The following is a 21,286-nucleotide window of genomic DNA, read 5'->3' as shown; positions in this document are numbered from 1 at the left end:
ATTAAATAGCTCAGAGACAGGATTGTGTCGAGGCACAGATCTGTGGAAGGGTGCCAAATCATTTTTGCAGCATTGAAGGTCCCCAATAACACAGCGAAACCGCCCAAACTGAGCAATCGGGGGAGAAGGGCCTTGGTCAGAAAAGTGACCAAGAACCTGATGGTCACTCTGACATAGCTCTAGAGTTCCTCTGTGGAGATGAGAGAACATTCCATCTCTGCAGCACTCCACCAATCAGGCCTTTATGGTAGAGTGGCCAGACGGAAGTCACTCCTTATTAAAGGCACATGACAGCCCGCTTGGAGTTTGCCAAAAGACACCTAAAGACTCTCAGACCATGAGAAACAAGATTATCTGGTCTAATGAAACCAAGATTGAACTCTTTTGCCTGAATGCCAAGTGTCACGTCTGGAGTAAATCTGTCACCATCCCTACGGTGAAGCATGATGGTGGCAGCATCATGCTGTGGGATATTTTCAGCAGCAGTGACTGGGAGACTAGTCCGGATCGAGGGAAAGATAAACGGAGCAAAGTACAGAGAGTTCTTTGATGAAAACCTGCTCCAGAGTGCTCAGGGCCTCAGACTGGGAGTGAAGGTTCACCTTCCAACAGGACAACAACCCTAAGCACAGAGCCAAGACAGAGCAAAGACAACGCAGGAGTGGCTTCAGGACAGAGCTCGAACTTGAACCCGATCAATCGAACATCTCTGGAGAGACCTGAAAATAGCTGTGCAGCAACGGTTTCCATCCAACCTGACAGAACTTGAGAGGATCCGCAGAGAAGAATGGGAGAAACTCCACAAATATCAATCAATCAAATGTATTTTTAAAGGCCTATTTACATCAGCAGATGTCACAAAGTGCTATACAGAAACCCAGCCTAAAACCCCAAACAGCAAGCAATACAGATGTAGAAGCACAGAGAAATACAGGTGTACCAAGCTTGTAGCGTCATACCCAAAACGACTCCAGGCTGTAATCGCTGCCTAAGGTGCTTCAACAAAGTACTGAGTAAAGGGTCTGAATAGTTCTGTAAATGTGTTTTTATTTTAACATTCTACATTTGTAAAGATTTCTAAAAACGTGTTTTTGCTTTGTCATTATGGGGTATTGTGTGTAGATTGATGAGGGGAAAAAATATACTGTGCATTCGGAAAGCATTCAGACCCCTTCACTTTTTCCACATTTTGCTACATTACAGCCTTATTCTTCAATACAATTTCCCCCTCATCGATCTACACACAATACCCCATAATGACAAAGCGAAAAACAGGTTTTAATTTTAAAAATTAAAAACTGAAAGTATTCAGACCCTTTACTAAGAGACTCAAAATTGAGTTCAGGTGCATCCTGTTTTCATTGATCATCCTTGAGAGTACACCTGTGGTATCAATTAATTGGAAATTACTTGGAAAGGCACACACACACACACTTTAAATGTTCTTTTTTTCTCTGTAATACTACTAATCACTTAGCAATTTTATGAGGTTGTCTTTAGCCAGCCCAGATAGGTTCCCAATCTCCAAACATCATAACTAGCTACCATGAAGCCGTTTCAGGCTATCAAATCAAAATCAAATCAAATCTAAATGTATTTGTCACATGTGCAGAATACAACATGTGTAGACCTTATAGTGAAATGCTTACTTACAAGCCCTTAAACAACAACACAGTTTTAAGAAACATAGCCCAAAATAAATAAAGAAATAAAAGTAACAAATAATTTAACAGCAGCAGTAAAATAACAATAGCGAGGCTAAATACAGGGAGTACCGGTACAGAGTCAGTGTGCGGGGGCACTGGTTAGTCGAGGTAATTGAGGTATTATGTACATGTAGGTAGAGTTATTAAAGTGATGCATCCCGTCAGGATGCTCTTGATGGTGTAGCTGTAGAACGTTTTGAGGATCTGAGGACACATGCCAAATCTTTTCAGTCTCCTAAGGGGGAATAGGTTTTGTCGTGCCCTCTTCACGACTGTCTTGGTGTGCTTGGACCATGTTAGTTTGTTGGTGCTGTGGACGCCAAGGAACTTGAAGCTCTCATCCTGCTCCACTAAAGCCCTGTCGATGAGATTGAGGGCGTGCTCGGTCCTCCTTTTGAAGTTAGAGTAGCTAGCTTTTCCAACTATGTTAGCTGGCATGCCTGCCACCAAGGTTGGTAGACTTTGGAAAAGCAAGCAATAACTAAATGTATGGAATAACGCTCACATTCCTTTCAATCTTTGACCCAGATTTTAGCAGAGATGCAGAGAAGTGTATTGAGTGTCTTAAAAAAAAAAAATCTCAGGAGGATATATTTAGATATGCAGAAAAATAAAATTTTTACATAAAATTAAGAATAATGATTATGGTTCTAGATTGCAGGAAAACGCTGTTTCATAATTCTCCAATTTACAGATTGGGGACTTAGCCCGACCAGCCCGACCATCCCAAGCCATTCTCATGTACTTTGTGCCCCCTCAGATTTTTGGGGTGCATGATTCCCCTGGGTCCTGAAAGCCACAGAGTAAAGAGCGGATGTGTCGAAGGGTGAAGAGGTTAGTGCAAATGCTGATCTGGTAGATTTTATTGAGTTGGAATGTAAGATTCATTGGCTCCCAAGGACTTGACCCTGTTCCATAAAACATTGGGCATTGGGTTCGATGACTTTGAGGAAAATATTATTGCAATCCTTTCAGCCATACGACTTGTGATCCCTACAACTTGTGCAAAGAGGGGGAAAGAAGATACTATAACAAAAGTGAATTTCCATTCACCCAAGGGAGTACCTTATAAAGAATAAATTCCTGACAGGTTCATACCTCAAACCAAACTTTTAAAAACAGATGCTGTGTCTGGTTAGAGATACAGCTCCAGTGTCTGGGTAAAGATCCCAGAGATACAGCTCCAGTGTCTGGGTAAAAGGCCCAGAGATACAGCTCCAGTGTCTGGGTAAAAGCCCCAGAGATACAGCTCCAGTTTCTGGGTAAAAGCCCCAGAGATACAGCTCCAGTGTCTGGGTAAAGATCCCAGAGATACAGCTCCAGTGTCTGGGTAAAAGGACCAGAGATACAACTCCAGTTTCTGGGTAAAAGCCCCAGAGATACAGCTCCAGTGTCTGGGTAAAAGCTCCAGAGATAAAGCTCCAGTGTCTGGGTAAAAGGCCCAGAGATACAGCTCCAGTGTCTGGGTAAAAGCCCCAGAGATACAGCTCCAGTGTCTGGGTAAAAGCCCCAGAGATAAAGCTCCAGTGTCTGGGTAAAAGCTCCAGAGATAAAGCTCCAGTGTCTGGGTAAAAGCCCCAGAGATACAGCTCCAGTGTCTGGGTAAAAGCTCCAGAGATAAAGCTCCAGTGTCTGGGTAAAAGGCCCAGAGATACAGCTCCAGTGTCTGGGTAAAAGCCCCAGAGATAAAGCTACAGTGTCTGGGTAAAAGCCCCAGAGATACAGCTCCAGTGTCTGGGTAAAAGCCCCAGAGATAAAGCTCCGGTTTCTGAGTAAAAGCCCTAGAGATACAGCTCCAGTGTCTGGGTAAAAGCCCCACAGATAAAGCTCCAGTTTCTGGGTAAAAGCCCCAGAGATACAGCTCCAGTGTCTGGGTAAAAGCCCCAGAGATAAAGCTCCAGTTTCTGGGTAAAAGCCCCAGAGATACAGCTCCAGTGTCTGGGTAAAAGCCCCAGAGATGAAGCTCCAGTTTCTGGGTAAAGGCCCCAGAGATACAGCTCCAGTGTCTGGGTAAAAGCCCCAGAGATACAGCTCCAGTGTCTGGGTAAAAGCCCCACAGATAAAGCTCCAGTTTCTGGGTAAAAGCCCCAGAGATAAAGCTCCAGTGTCTGGGTAAAAGGCCCAGAGATACAGCTCCAGTTTCTGGGTAAAAGCCCCAGAGATAAAGCTCCAGTTTCTGGGTAAAAGCCCCAGAGATAAAGCTCCAGTGTCTGGGTAAAAGGCCCAGAGATACAGCTCCAGTGTCTGGGTAAAAGCCCCACAGATAAAGCTCCAGTTTCTGGGTAAAAGCCCCAGAGATACAGCTCCAGTGTCTGGGTAAAAGCCCCAGAGATAAAGCTCCAGTTTCTGGGTAAAAGCCCCAGAGATACAGCTCCAGTGTCTGGGTAAAAGCCCCAGAGATAAAGCTCCAGTTTCTGGGTAAAAGCCCCAGAGATACAGCCCCAGTGTCTGGGTAAAAGCCCCAGAGATAAAGCTCCAGTTTCTGGGTAAAAGCCCCAGAGATAAAGCTCCAGTTTCTGGGTAAAAGCCCCAGAGATACAGCTCCAGTGTCTGGGTAAAAGCCCCAGAGATAAAGCTCCAGTTTCTGGGTAAAAGCCCCAGAGATACAGCTCCCGAAATAAATTCAACACATGGGCAGAAATGTGACAGCAGAAATTACAGGTATGAATCATATAATCCTGACCAAAGAACTCATTATACAAAAACATTCCCTGATGGGTATGATATAGACTACAAGGGAGAAACAAAACAGTATTCTACTTTACAAATAGGTGATGCCTAAACATCTTGGGTACTTACATAGACATCTTTGTCATCTTGTGGTAAATTGTTGATGTACAATAGAGCCCTGATGTTATCAAATTCCACAAATACACAGACTCTAACTGTACATGTACTTGAAGGGAGGCTGACAAGTTGTCAGAGCACCTGTCAATGCAGTAACACCACTGGCCAGCTGGCGAAGGGACGGCCCACTGAATCTGTCTGTCTAAGAAAGGAGCTGATGCAGGACAAAAGCAGCTGGAAAGTCTTGGCACCTTATCAAACTACAGCACTCTAACAACAATTTTATTAAATCCAAATTTGAAGTAATTGAACCTGTCTCAAGGTCCATTTTGTGCATTTTCATGTGCATATAATGGCCACCGAAAGCCCTATGTTAAGCAACACCAAGGTTACACTCATACAGGTGCCTTAGTCCTGAAGTTTGGCAATATTTCAACCATGGTATTTTGAGTTTTCCTACATTATCCAAAATACAGGTTCTTGGGAGTACTTTTATTATGATTTGGCATTGCCAAGAATGAATTCATAGCCCACAATTATATTTCTCTAAAATATGAAGTAAAAGATTGCATATTCTATTGTCAGGATTGGGGATTGGAGTGACAGTTATCAGAAGAACTACAGGTATTCCTTTCCTTTCATCTTAAAGGTCCTCATCCTTTATTTGTGGGCTGAATTCTTAAGACTGAAAATGTGATGCTGTTGTATGCTGAACAGGAGGCTATGCAATTAATCACAGTCATAGACTCAGTATGCACAGGTGGTACATTTGTCACTGAGGGAGCAGAGAAATGTTCCATCTGAACACAGAAAATATCTTAACTCAGCAAAAAAACAAATGTCCTCTCAATGTCAACTGCGTTTATTTTCAGCAAACTTAACATGTGTAAATATTTGTATGAACATGACAAGATTCAACAACTGAGACATAAACTGAACAAGTTCCACAGAAATGTGACTAACATAAATGGGATGATGTGTCCCTGAATAAATGGGGGTCAAAATCAAAAGTAACAGTCAGTATCTGGTGTGGCCACCAGCTGCAATGCAGTACTGCAATGCATCTCCACCTCATGGACTGCACCAGATTCGCCTGTTCTTGCTGTGAGATGTTACCCCAGTCTTCCGCAAAGGAACCTTCAAATTCACAGAACATTTCTAGGAGGAATGGCCCTAGCCCTCACACTCCGATCCAACAGATCCCAGAATTGCTCAATAGGACTGAGATCCGGGCTTTTCACTGGCAATGGCAAAACATGACATTCCTGTCTTGCAGGAAATCACGCACAGAACGAACAGTATGGCTGGTGGCATTGTCATGCTGGAGGGTCATGTCAGGATGAGCCTGCAGGAAGGGTACCACATGAGGGTGGAGGATGTCTTCCCTGTAACGCATAGCGTTGAGATTGCCTGCAACGACAACAAGCTCTGTCCGATGATTGTGACACACCACCCCAGACCATGATGGATTTGTGCCCATAGGCGACGTTGTTGCCGTTGATGTCTGGTGAGGACCTGCTTTACAACAGGCCTACAAGCCCTCAGTCCAGCCTCTCTCAGCCTATTGCGGACAGTCTGAGCACTGGAGGGAGGGATTGGAGGGATTGTGCATTCCTGGTGTAACTCGGGCAGTTGTTGTTGCCATCCTGTACCTGTCCCGCAGGTGTGATGTTCAGATGTACAGATCCTGTGCAGATGCTGTTACACGTGGTCTGCCACTGCACGGATGATCAGCTGTCCGTCCTGTCTCCCTGAAGCGCTTTCTTAGGCCTCTCACGGTACAGACATTGCAATTTATTGCCCTGGTCATATCTGCAGTCCTCATGCCTCCTTGCAGCATGCCTAAGGCACGTTCACACAGATGAGCAGGGACCCTGGGCATCTTCCTTTTGGTGTTTTTCAGAGTCAGTAGAAAGGCCTCTTTAGTGTTGTAAGTTCCCATAACTGTGACCTTAATTGCCTACTGTCTGTAAGCTGTTAGTGTCTTAACGACCGTTCCACAGGTGCATGTTCATTGATTGTTTACGATTCATTGAACAAGCATGGGAAACAGTGTTTAAAGCCTTTACAATGAAGATCTGCAAAGGTACTTGAATTTTTACGAAGTGTCTTTGAAAGACAGGGTCCTTATAATTTTGCTGAGTTTCCATTAAAAAGCACATTTTGAAAAATTTGGTGTTTAAATTACACATACCTTTTTTTAAAGATATGATAATCATTATTAATTTGAATTCACTGACTAAATGCATGGATTAATTAACTCTTCAAGCACAGGGGTTGAATGCTATTGTTAAATTCACGTATAATAAATGATGTTAAGGGAAAATGTGGTAAAACTTAAGACATCACAGTTAGCACATGAGAAGAATGCCAAATGATGAAAATAAATAAAATTGTATAAAATAAATAATATTGCTCTCTATTAATAATGACAAACCACCTGGTACTGACTACTTGGTTGGAACATGACTGAGGATGTTAGCGGACTACATTGCTACATTGCGGACTACATTGGTTGAAAGAAATGTATAATCATTTGAAAAACAGATTAAACAATACCTGATGGCATAATGCGGACTGTGAAGAGACATACACACAGACACTCTAAAACATACACTCTCCACACACCCAATCATTATCCTTAGTAATGTAATGTAGTTTTGCAATAGTGTAATGTAATAATGGAGCAATGTAAATTTGTATAATGCACAATGTTTTTTTCATTTAATGTTTTACCTCTGTTTGGACCTCAGGAAGAGTAGCTGCTGCCTTGGCAACAGGTAATGGGGATGCTAATAAAATACAACATACTAATGATAGCACTATTCATTACTGCTACTCTCTAAAGTTATAGAGACAGGGAGAGAGTGCTTTGTGGATGTTCCTGTGTGTGTGTGTGTGTGTGTGTGTGTGTGTGTGTGTGTGTGTGTGTGTGTGTGTGTGTGTGTGTGTGTGTGTGTGTGTGTGTGTGTGTGTGTGTGTGTGTGTCTGTGTGTGTGTGTGTGTGTGTGTGTGTGCGTGTGCGTGTGCGTGTGTGTGTGTAAGGATCACTCTAGAGAATTTACTCATGCCAAAACTTTCTCTAAACTTGCACTCACCTCTCAGTGCGAGCCAGTGACAACTGATCACATATTTCATTTGAACAATTAACTCAATTTTGTAATTTTCCTTTGACTGTATTTGGATATAGTACACATGTACTGTATCAACACTCCAAGAGAAAATCAACAGCTAGAGCTTTCCTTCACAATGCCTACTGCCTGCACACATAACCTTGGCCAGGCTTCTCAGAATGAACTTGAAGTAAAGTCCCAACCATTATTCAGGATTGTTAATTCATTTTGTAGGGATGCAGAAGAGCTACAAAGTCCATCTTTTAACCTGAAGCAATTTGAGCGACCCACTTGGGCTTATTCAATCTACTTTCTCCTAGCTTGTAATTCTCATTATGCATATACTGTAGGTGACAGAACCATCACCTGAACATACATGTATGTATGTATCACAGGAGGCTGGTGAGAGGAGGATGGCTCATAATAATGGCTGGGATGGATTAAATGTAATGGTATTAAAACTCATGGAAACCACGTGTTTGATGTGTTTGGTACCATTCCATTAATTCTGTTCAAGCAATTACAATGAGCCTGCCTGTGTTATCGATGTATCCTGTTTGAGAGAGGGGTGCCATGTGGCCACAGAATGCCTGTTCATTGGGAGGGCCCTTCCAATCCCCAGAGGATTCCCCCTGTCTTCCCAGCAGTCACTCCACATTAGATTCCCCACAACAGGCACATCCAGCGTGCGGAAATGACACTCTAAAGATGATTATCCGCACATTTATGCCACTCTATGTGCCAGGAAGGCTGACAAAACTGTCAGTGTGATTATGTGTTGATGGAAACACAGCTGTAAGTTCTGCCTTCTTGTTCCTGGTGAACAGTCTCTCAGCCACCCGTCTCTCATTACCACGACTCAAACCAAGCACATCCGACAAGCATGAAGAGATTACTTCTGATAGTTGGGGGAACATCTTTCATCACAGTTATTTTTCTTCTTTTTAACTTTTTTTACCTACCCTGGAATAACAAACCAAAGCTTGTACAAGCTTGTTTCCCATTCTACAGTAATGACTACCTAACTGCTCTGGAAGATGTTCATGTTTAACAAAGGTTTGTACGTGGCCTTTTACTCAAATCACTGGCAAGAATCAAATATCCTTTATTTATTTATTGAGGTGAAACGACCTGTCTATCTCTATTTCAGGGTTCCATGGTGTTGTTCTCAAAGTTTCCTTTTAATACAGAAACAAAAAAGGCCAACAGGAAACAACAGAGCAGAGCCTTCAGATGACAGCATAGAGCAGAGCCTTCAGATGACAGCATAGAGCAGAGCCTTCAGATGACAGCATAGAGCAGAGCCTTCAGATGACAGCATAGAGCAGAGCCTTCAGATGACACCATAGAGCAGAGCCTTCAGGTGACACCATAGAGCAGAGCCTTCAGATGACAGCATAGAGCAGAGCCTTCAGATGACAGCATAGAGCGAGACCTTCAGGTGACACCATAGAGCAGGGCCTTCAGGAGACACCATAGAGCAGAGCCTTCAGGTGACAACATAGAGCAGAGCCTTCAGGTGACAACATAGAGCAGAGCCTTCAGGTGACAACATAGAGCTGGGCCTTCAGGTGACAACATAGAGCGGGACCTTCAGGTGACACCATAGAGCAGGGCCTTCAGGAGACACCATAGAGCAGAGCCTTCAGGTGACACCATAGAGCAGAGCCTTCAGGTGACAACATAGAGCTGGGCCTTCAGGTGACAACAGAGTGAGACCTTCAGGTGACACCATAGAGCAGGGCCTTCAGGAAACACCATAGAGCAGGGCCATCAGGTGACAGCATAGAGCAGGACCATCAGATGACAACATAGAGCTGGGCCCTCAGGTTACAACATAGAGCATGGCTTCAGGTGACAGAAAAGAGCAGGGCCTCCAGTGACAGCATAGAGCAAGGTCTTCAGCTGACATCATAGAGCAGGGTTTTCAGGTGATAGCATAGAGTAGGGCTTCAAGTGACAACATAGAGCTGGGCCTTCAGGTGACAACATAGAGCTGGGCCTTCAGGTGACAACATAGAGCTGGGCCTTCAGGTGACAACATAGAGCAGGGCCTCAGGAGACACCATGGAGCAGGGCCTTCAGGTGACAACATAGAGCAGGGCCTCAGGAGACACCATGGAGCAGGGCCTTCAGGTGACAGCATAGAGCCGGGCTTTCAGGTGACAACATAGAGCAGGGCTTTCAGGTGACAGCATAGAGCAGGGCCTTCAGGTGACAACATAGAGCAGGGCTTTCAGGTGACAACATAGAGCAGGGCCTTCAGGAGACAGCATAGAGCATGGCCTTCAGGAGACACCATAGAGCAGGGCTTTCAGGAGACACCATAGAGCAAGGCCTTCAGGTGACAGCATAGAGCAGAGCCTTCAGGTGACAGCATAGAGCTGGGACCTCAGATGACAACATAGAACATGAATTAAGGTGACAGCTGACAGGATAGAGCAGGGCTTTCAGGTGACAGCATAGAGCAGGGCCTTCAGTGACAATACAGAGCAAGGTTTTCAGGTAACACCATAGAGCAGGGCCTACAGGGCCTCGACATCACCGAAGTCGAGGATCGGTAGGATGGTCAGTTTTACGAGGGTATGTTTGGCAGCATGAGTGAAGGATGCTTTGTTGCAATATAGGAAGCCAATTCTAGATTTAATTTTGGATTGCTTAATGTGAGTCTGGAAGGAGAGTTTACAGTCTAACCAGACACCCAGGTATTTGTAGTTGTCCACGTATTCTAAGTCAGAGCCGTCCAGAGTAGTGATGCTGGACAGGCGAGCAGGTGCGGGCAGCGATCGATTGAAAAGCATGCATTTAGTTTTATTTGCGTTTAAGAGGAGTTGGAGGCCACGGAAGAAGAGTTGTATGGCAAAGAAGCTCGTCTGGAGGTTAGTTAACACAGTGTCCAAGGAGGGGCCAGAAGTATACAGAATGGTGTCGTCTGCGTAGAGGTGGATCAGAGAATCACCAGCAGCAAGAGCAACATCATTGATGTATACAGAAAAGAGTCGGCCCGAGAATTGAACCCTGTGGCACACCCATAGAGACTGTCAGAGGTCCAGACATCAGGCCCTCCGATTTGACACACTGAACTCTATCAGAGAAGTAGTTGGTAAACCAGTCGAGGCAATCATTTGAGAAACCAAGGCTGTCGAGTCTGCCAATAAGAATGTTGTGATTGATAGAGTCGAAAGCCTTGACCAGGTCAATGAATACGGCTGCACAGTAATGTCTCTTATCGATGGCGGTTATGATGTCGTTTAGAACCTTGAGCGTGGCTGAGGTGCACCCATGACCAGCTCTGAAACCAGATTGCATAGCGGAGAAGGTATGGTGAGATTCAAAATGGTCAGTGATCTGTTTGTTAACTTGGCTTTCGAAGACCTTAGAAAGACAGGGTAGGATAGATATAGGTCTCTAGGAGTTTGGGTCTAGAGTGTCACCCCCTTTGAAGAGGGGGATGACCACGGCAGCTTTCCAATCTTTGGGAATCTCAGACGATACGAAAGAGAGGTTGAACAGGCTAGTAATAGGGGTTGCAACAACTTTGGCAGATAATTTTAGAAAGAGAGGGTCCAGATTGTCTATCCCGGCTGATTAGTAGGGCATCCAGATTTTGCAGCTCTTTCAGAACATCGGCTATCTGGATTTGGGTAAAGGAGAAATGGTGGGGGCTTTGGCGGGTTGCTGTGGAGGGTGCCGGACAGTTGACCGTGGTAGGGGTCGCCATGTGGAAAGCATGGCCAGCCGTAGAGAAATGCTTATTGAAATTCTCAATTATAGTGGATTTATCGGTGGTGACAGTGTTTCCAATCCTCAGAGCAGTGGGCAGCAGCTAAGGTGACAACATAGAGCAGGGCTTCAGGTGACAGCATAGAGCAGGGTCTTCAGGTGACAACATAGAACAGGGCCATAATGCATGGTCTACAGGTGACACCATAGAGCAGATCCTCCAGGTCACACCATGAGCAGGGACTTCAGGTAACAGTATAGATCAGGGCCCTCAGGTGACACCATAGAACAGGGCATTCAGGTGACAACATATAACAGGGCCTTCAGGTGACAGCATAGAGTAGGGCCTTCAGGTGACAACATAGAGCTGGACCCTCAGGTGACAACATAGAGCAGGATCTTCAGGTGACAACATAGAGCAGCGCCTTCAGGTGACACAATAGAGCAGTGCCTTCAGGTGACAACATAGAACAGGGCCTTTAGGAGACACCATAGTGCAGGGCTTTCAGGTGACAAGATAGAGCAGGGCCCTCAGGTGACAACATATTGTAGGGCTTCAGGTGACAGAGTAGAGCAGGGCCTTCAGTGACAGCATAGAGCAGGGTCTTCAGGAGACTACATAGAGCAGGGCCTTCAGGTGACAACATAGAGCAGGGCTTTCACGTGACAAGATAGAGCAGGGCCCTCAGGTGACAACATATTGTAGGGCTTCAGGTGACAGAGTAGAGCAGGGCCTTCAGTGACAGCATAGAGCAGGGTCTTCAGGTGACAACATAGAGCAGGGCCTTCAGGTGACAACATAGAGCAGGGTCATCAGGTGACAACATAGAGCAGGGCCTTCAGTGACAGCATAGAGCAGGGTCTTCAGGTGACTACATAGAGCAGGGCCTTCAGGTGACTACATAGAGCAGGGCCTTCAGGTGACTACATAGAGCAGGGCCTTCAGGTGACAACATAGAGCAGGGCCTTCAGGTTCTGTCCTACCACGTTACTCCCTACTGGAAGCTTTCCTCTATCAACAAACCTGCCATAACTGGCTGCAACAAACAACCACTGTCTCTCTGCTAGGTTTGTGTACAGGCCAGTGGGCATCACCCAATGTGCTTGACAATAAGGTAAAGCTTGGAATTTTAGGAATCCTCCCCTCCTTTGAAGTTGTTAGGCCTGCATGGTTCTCTGTAGGTCACGTTGGGCCGTTCTTCTGCAGGGCAGGACAGTGACCCACTACAATCACACGCAGTACTTTTACAAACAGACATTGGTGATGTCAGAGAGCTCTAGTCTTCGCTGTATAAAAAACAGAAGGTGTTTTTGTTGTTTTATCCATAGACCTCCGACTTGAACAAAGGCCCGACCAAGCGACTGCCTTTGATGTGAAATGCACGATTCAAATAGCGAGTTCAGTCCATTAATAGCTCACAAATGGAAATAGAAGCTCTGCTTATGATGCACCAAGATGATATCCTAATTTACATTACAGTTGTCTGGGTTTTTGACACTGTTCAGTCTCTTCATTTGGACTAAGATCAAGGGGTGAATAATATTTCAGGATACCAGTGTTCACCACACAGAGGGTGGATGATGGCAGACAGATTGTTGATATAAGTATGCCTATGTTAGAACCATGCTTCAGCACTGACATTGCCACAAATGTTCGAATGTTCTGTTCTACCAATGTTCCAATTTTCTTCAGGTTCACGTTTAATTAGAACCTGACAAGTTATGCTTGAGTGGATGTTTACTTTTAGAAAGTGCCCACAGACTACTAGAAGCCTAACGCTAAATGAATCAAGCAAAAGTTGAAAAAGCACAGCAAATGTGTTCTGACATTTTCCTGTATTCCAGTAATTCCTGGAGTAAGGAGGAATGTCACAGTCTGAACTTAAGGCATAGTGAGGTGTTGCCTCACAGGCAAATAGTTTTATATGAGAGTCTTTTATATACCATTTAAACTGTTTATTGTAGATTGTATGTGCATGACTTAGGGTTGTAGGCCAAATGTTTAGGTTTGTCTTAGCATCTCAAAGTCATCCAATTCCAACCCTATTTTGGAAGCACACTGGTCCTTATTGGGTTAGTTGTTAGTTGCGCAGTCTTTTTTGAGTTTTCAGTTTCATACCCTGTACAATAAGTCTATTAGAATGCTAACCATCACCAATAACTCTGCATTGCTAACTCTAAATATGAATTCTAAACTCAACCTGCGCCTTCAAGCTGTGTTGACTTATTCATATTGCTTCAGGACATGATGACGTGTACACTTGAGGAAGAGGAGGGAATGCATGCTCCAAATTCATGAAATTGGCTACGCTCGTTCCATGTTCTGACAAGATTATGAAAGATGGGGAAATGAGTTTCAAAATCCCTGCTGTTTGAATATTCACAACACATCAGATGGTTTATGAATGTAATTGATTAAGGACCTGCAAAATGGAATTCAGTGTTGGGATTAAAAACAGTCTACAGTATACATGAGCTAGAGGCTTTGTATGAATGAACACGATTTTACTTAACTTCAATATACTAATAACTTAGTTTTGGAAGCTAGTCTCATTCCCCTCATGTACTTGTTGCTGTGGAAGCTCATTGGATCCCCCCTCCAATTGGCTTGCTGCTGAGTATAATCACAGAAAATACCATTTAGAGAGCTTAACATTCATCAACTCCCCTACTGCAATCAGCCCAACATGGACAAATGGACAATCAAACTTATTGGAGCTCTGTATTAGTCTTGCATATTAGTTTTCTATACAGCGTTTATCATGAATACAATCTGGAAAACTGCCTTTAAATTCAATTCTAGCATGCTTGTAAACAATGTGCCTTGGATTGAATCATGGCCTTAGAGACAGTACAAACACAGTCCAGTATGCTGACCAAAAGTGCAAACCAAAGCTTTTTGTCACTTTTCAACTTTCAAACTATCTCTAGCACCAAGATGGCAGCAGTACCCTGATGAGACCACGTTGGTTCTCTATAATCCTTTTGTAAATACAAGGCAGATTCTAATCATTAGCCCTGCATCTGTCTAGCTCTGCGTGTGTGTGTATGGGAATGTGAATGTGTATGTGTGTGCGTGTGCTTATGTATGTGTATTGCATTTTTTATATCTTTAAAAAAAAGTTACCTTATTTATGTGTGCGTGTGTGTGTGTGTGTGGTGGGACTGTGAGGCTGTAGTAAAACACAACCAGCACCAACCATGATGAGCAGATGTCAGGACCTCTAGTCACTCTACACTCAAACATGCTTGCATGCACAGAAGTATTTAATTTGACCTTTATTTAACTAGGCAAGTAAGTTATTTACAATCACGGCCTATCCCCGCCAAGCCCGGGCCAATTGTGAGCCGCCCTATGGGACTCCCAATCACGGCCAGATGTGATGCAGCCTGGATTCAAACCAGGACTGCAGTGACACCTCTTGCACTAAGATGCAGTGCCTTAGACCACTGCGCGGGAGTTAGACCAAAGGGTACAGTGTAGAATGCACACACACACACACAGCGGATGTCAGGACCCCTCACCACTCCACACACTCGTTCTCTCTCTCACACACATACATCTCTTGTCCTTGTCCCTTCCTGTGTTAGGTTTTGTAATACCCAGTCTGGATGTGTGCACCACCTAATTAGCCTAGGCCTGTCAGGCAATAATGCTGAATGAATCAGTCATGACTTGGCACTTCCTGAATGGAACATAGACACTTGCCCTGTCGAGCCCCCACTTGGCATATTTTAGTGTCGCTGGTGTAATCTCTAGTCCCTGGTCAGGGAGTGACTAGAGATTACACTTTCAGAGTTGTTCGGCTGGTAAGAGCGTGGCACAAGCAATGCCAAAGTTGTGGGCTCAATTCCCACATGGATCTCACACACAACACACACACTCAACACACACACACAGATACTAAACATGTATGATCTCACTCATCAAGTTTCTCAGGATAAAAGCATTCGCTACCTTGTGTTTACTTGTAATGACATAATATATGGTAATAAGATAATAATGTGATTAATTAAAACAAGCACCACACATATAAAGTATAACCATTCTTCATTAACAGGCATACCATGCAGCAGAAACTCTACTGCAAGATAGTGTTAGCCACCAGTCATTGTGGAAGGGAGATTTAGGACGCTCTATAGGGTGACTGTTCCTACCACTAGGCTTAATTAGCAACACTAAAGATGCGTGTTACATCAGGCAAATGAGAGTGTTAGGTTCTAATTCTCAGAGTAAAAAAACTCAACGGACACTATGAAAGCTCAACCAAGTTAATTTCTTCCCAGAGGATCAATACAGCTGCATTTGACAAAACATGTTTCCACCAACACAAGTACATATTCTCCAATTAAGATGCACTCCTCCTTCTCTCCAACCCTGACATCTGTTATGGTTCGACAGGAAGACAAAGTAATGGGGTAATGAACCGTTCCTCCTCCCTTAAGGTGATCTGACCTGACCTCAACCCCCTTGATGCCTAATCCAAAGCTCTCCACCAGTATCACCTATAGCAATCCTGTGACCCAGCAACCTAGCACATTCCAAAGCCATCTGGCTCCTACAGATAACCATTACCTTCTGATGTAAAAACCAGTCTCTATCACTCCTCAGATACTATAGTATTACATCTGATGTATAATGTATCTAGTATAATAATGTTCCAAGTGTAACCCAGAATCTAACAAGAGTTAACAGCTGTTATTGCCAAATATAACATCCACATGGTTAGTGTTGACACTACTATTATACCAAAGGGTACACTGTAGGAATGGTACAGCCCATGTTTAGTGTTCTACACTGCTGTTACACCAAATGGTACACTGTAGAAATGGTGTAGCCCATGTTTAGTATTCTACACTACTGTTAGACCAAAGGGTACACTGTAGAAATGGTACAGCCCATGTTTAGTGTTCTACACTACTGTTAGACCAAAGGGTACACTGTAGAAATGATGTAGCACATGTTTAGTGTTCTACACTAAAATTAGACCAAAGGGTACACTGTAGAAATGGTACCGCCCATGTTTAGTGTTCTACACTAAAATTAGACCAAAGGGTACACTGTAGAAATGGTGTAGCCCATGTTTAGTGTTCTACACTACTGTTAGACCAAAGGGTACACTGTAGAAATGGTGTAGCCCATGTTTAGTGTTCTACACTACTGTTAGACCAAAGGGTACACTGTAGAAATGGTGTAGCCCATGTTTAGTGTTCTACACTACTGTCAGACCAAAGGGTACACTAGAGAAATGGTACAGCACATGTTTAGTGTTCTACACTACTGTTAGACCAAAGGGTACACTGTAGAAATGGTACAGCCCATGTTTAGTGTTCTACACTACTGTTAGACCAAAGGGTACACTGTAGAAATGGTGCAGTCCATGTTTAGTGTTCTACACTACTGTTAGACCAAAGGGAACACTGTAGAAATGGTACAGCCCATGTTTAGTGTTCTACACTACTGTTAGACCAAAGGGTACACTGTAGAAATGGTACAGCCCATGTTTAGTGTTCTACTGTAGAAATGGTGCGGCCCATGTTTAGTGTTCTACACTACTGTTAGACCAAAGGGTACACTGTAGAAATGGTACAGCCCATGTTTAATGTTCTACACTACTGTTAGACCAAAGGGTACACTGTAGAAATGGTCCGGCCCATGTTGAGTGCTCTACACTACTGTTTGACCAAAGGGTACACTGTAGAAATGGTGCGGCCCATGTTTAGTGTTCTACACTACTGTTAGACCAAAGGGTACACTGTAGAAATGGTGCGGTCCATGTTTAGTGTTCTACACTACTGTTAGACCAAAGGGTACACTGTAGAAATGGTGTAGCCCATGTTTAGTGTTCTACACTACTGTTAGACCAAAGGGTACACTGTAGAAATGGTACAGCCCATGTTTAGTGTTCTACACTACTGTTAGACCAAAGGGTACACTGTAGAAATGGTGCAGCCCATGTTTAGTGTTCTACACTACTGTTAGACCAAAGGGTACACTGTAGAAATGGTACGGCCCATGTTTAGTGTTCTACACTACTGTTAGACCAAAGGGTACACTGTAGAAATGGTGCGGCCCATGTTTAGTGTTCTACACTACTGTTAGACCAAAGGGTACACTGTAGAAATGGTACGGCCCATGTTTAGTGTTCTACACTACTGTTAGACCAAAGGGTACACTGTAGAAATGGTGCAGCCCATGCATAAGAAGGAGATGTTTCACTGATATACACATTCAAGATTCCGTAATACACAATGCAGTATCTTGAACGATAATGATTTCTTGAATTTGATTTCTTGAACGTTAATATTTTATTAAATTAACCACATTCAAAGTTCAGAGAGTTGTATGTATTGTAAACTTGACAATCTGGGGCACAAATTCTGATAACAAAGACACCACTGGGTTTGATCTCACAGCCCTCGACAACACTCACAGTCCCTGATAGCCCATACAGCCCTTGACATCCCTCACAGCTCTCGACAGCCCTCACAGCCCTCGACAACACTCACAGTCCCTGATAGCCCATACAGCCCTTGACATCCCTCACAGCTCTCGACAGCCCTCACAGCCCTCACAGCCCTCAACAACACTCACAGTCCCTGATAGCCCATACAGCCCTTGACATCCCTCACAGCTCTCGACAGCCCTCACAGCCCTCACAGCCCAAAAAGCATAAAGCCGGAAGCTTTTACTGAATCTGACCGTCTCAGTAGGGTTGCCAAGCCTCAACAAAGTTATGTTTCCTGGTGCATTTCTCTAAACGGAGGCACTCTCAATCAGTCCACAAGGGATTTGAAGAACACATCAACACACCTCCATCTGCTCTCTACCACATAGTACAACTGTTACTAAGCAACTGCCAGGGTTGTCTGTCTCTGTTAGCTAATTTTCTGTCATTGTGATAGTAAGTGTATCTACAGATATAGGATCTTAACTTGCTCAAATGAAGATCCTACTCCTCTATTTCAATGTATATCATCTTCCTGTAGTGGAGGGACCAAGGGACAGTTTTTAATAGCTGTCATAGAACTGACAATCATACTGTATCTTGCATTACCTTTTCAACTTTGGTTGAGAAGGAGAAAACAAATCCATTTGTGCCTTCAATCCCATCCCAATAACCTTTTACAGTTCAAGCATGCACATATGTAATTAAGGAGAGGAGCAGTGAGATGAGCATAGAGGTTTTAGAATGCACAGAGAGAGAGCATTGTAGGTCACAGTGTTGATGTTCATTATGATCAGTCATGCAGCAGCAGGGTTTGCCTTGGGAGCTGAACGCTGACATCACAGACACTGCACATTGCTCAGTCCTGGACAGAGGCCAGAGAGCTGTTCATAAAGTACTCACTGTCCTGCCCAGTAAATGTTCTGGGGTCTAGCACTGCATAAACTCCCAACATTATCTTATTGGTTTTGAATGTTGTGAAACACTACGATTTTAAAAGGCTTTATTCTGCATTCGTGGCATGGCATTAATGAATGAAGTCACTTGTTTCTCAGAGCTCATGCTCACCATCAAAAGGTAAACAGACCCCCAGCCTTTTGGGACGGTTTTAGCATGCTGCATTAATTGAAGATGTTTAGGCTAAACTAATAGTGTTAGGCTACTTTGACGTATCTATACTATATACACTGTGTACAAAACATTAGGAACACCTTCCTAATATTGAATTGCACCCATCTTTTGCCCTAAGAACAGCATCAATTCATTGGGGCATGGACTCTGCACTCTAAAAAGGGATCCAAAAGAGTTTTGGCTGTCCCCATAGGAGACCCCTTTTTGTTTACAGTTGGAACCCTATATTATTCCAGAACTAACCCTTTCAGGTTCCATGTAGAACCCTCTGTAGAAAGGGTTCTACATGGAACTCAATAGGGTTCTACCTGCAACAGAAAGGGTTCCCCTATGGGGACAGCCAAAGAACACCCTTAGGTTCTAGATAGCATTTTTTTCCTTCTAAAACTGTACAAGGTGTCAAAAGATTTCCACAGGGATGCTGGCCCATGTTGACTCCAATTCTTCCAACAGTTGTGTCAAGTTGGCTGGATATCCTTTGGGTGGTGGACCATTCTTGATACACATTGGAAACTTTTGAGCTTGAAAACCCAGCAGCGTTGCAGTTCTTGACACACACAAACCCGTGCGCCTGGCACCTACTACCCCAGTCAAAGACACTTAAATATTGTGTCTTGCCAATTCACTCTCTGAATGGCACACAAACAATCCATGTTTCAATTGTCTCAAGGCTTAAAAATCCTTCTTTAGCCTATCTCCTCCCCTTCAGCTACAATGACTGAAGTGGGGCAGCGGTCCAAGGCACTGCATCTCAGGGCTAGAGACATCACTACAGGCTGTATCACAACCGGCCGTGGTTGGTTATCCCATAGGGCGGCACACAATTGGCCCAGCGTCGTCCGGGTTTGGCCGGTGTAGACAGTCATTGTAAATAAGAATTTGATGTTAACTGACTTGCCTAGTTAAATAAATATACAACATGTTTTTTCTAATAAGTGTTTAAGTGTTTATTTTTCTAATGTTTATTACGCCTTCGCAGAAGTCAGGAATCATGGTCTCAGGCAGGCAATGGTCAAACACAGGTAGGCAGTCAAAAAAATAAAAAATACCTCACAACCATACAAACAGAAAGAACTGAACTAAGTAGGGAGCTGATGAGACCAGGTGAGAAACCAAAACAGGTGAAATTAATGAACAAAAATGAAAGACAGGGCTACGTTCCAGAACACAAACAAACAGTGCTACGTTCAAGAACACACAGAAAAAGAGCACAAGGTCGACTAAGAAAAGAAAATAAGAACCTTATACAATCATATACAATCATTTCCCCTGGATTCATCTGGTCAGTCCGTCATGGAAAGAGCAGGTATTTCTAATGTACACTCAGTGTATACTGTGCCTAATTGAGATACTAATTGAGTTGTGACAGAACAATTCCTTTTTAAGTTTGAATGTTCTCATGAAAAGCACAGGATGCACAGCTTTTTTAAGACAGCGCAAAAACAGGATCAAAGCTGCACAGTAGGTCTATAGTATAATGAGTTGATCGTCTGGGTGGGAGTCACACTGTACAGTAGGATTATAGTATGTGATCTAATACCTGAGCCATAGAGAAGCACACACAGCCACATGCTCAGCTAAGTGAGCCATATAGAACCATGCACAGCCCCATGCACTACTAATTGAGAAATACACAGACCCATGCTTTACTAACTGAGCCACATAGAACTACACACAGCCCCATGCTTGACTGAGACACACAGCCATAACTCTTCTAACTGAGCCATACACAGCCCCATGCTCTACTAACTGAGCCATACACAGCCCCATGCTTGACTGAGACACACACAGCCATAATTCTACTAACTGAGCCATACAGAACCACACAAAGCACCATGATTTAATAGCTGAGTAATGTACAACCATAAACAGCTCCATGCTCAACTAACCAAGTCATACACAGCCCCATGCTCTTCTAACTGAGCCATATACAGCCCATGCGCTACTAACTGAGACACACAGACCCATGCTCTACTAACTGAGCCATACACAGCCCCATGCTCCACTAACTGAGCCATATAGAACCGTACACAACCCAATACTCTACTAACTGAGCCATATAGATCCATACACAGCCCCATGCTCTACTAACTGAGCCATATAGATCCATACACAGCCCCATGCTCTACTAACTGAGCCATACACAACCCAATAATCTGCTAACTGAGCCATATAGATCCATACACAGCCCCATGCTCTACTAACTGAGCCATATAGATCCATACACAGCCCCATGCTCTACTAACTGAGACATATTGAACCATACACATCCCAATAATCTGCTAACTGAGCCATATAGATCCATACACAGCCCCATACTCTACTAACTGAGCCATATTGAACCATACACATCCCCATACTCTACTAACTGAGCCAT

Source organism: Oncorhynchus tshawytscha, linkage group LG08, assembly GCF_018296145.1.
Source record: "Oncorhynchus tshawytscha isolate Ot180627B linkage group LG08, Otsh_v2.0, whole genome shotgun sequence".
NCBI classification, from domain to species: Eukaryota; Metazoa; Chordata; class Actinopteri; order Salmoniformes; family Salmonidae; genus Oncorhynchus; species Oncorhynchus tshawytscha.
The sequence above is the reverse complement of the archived record's forward strand: the minus strand, read 5'-3'. Positions refer to the sequence as shown.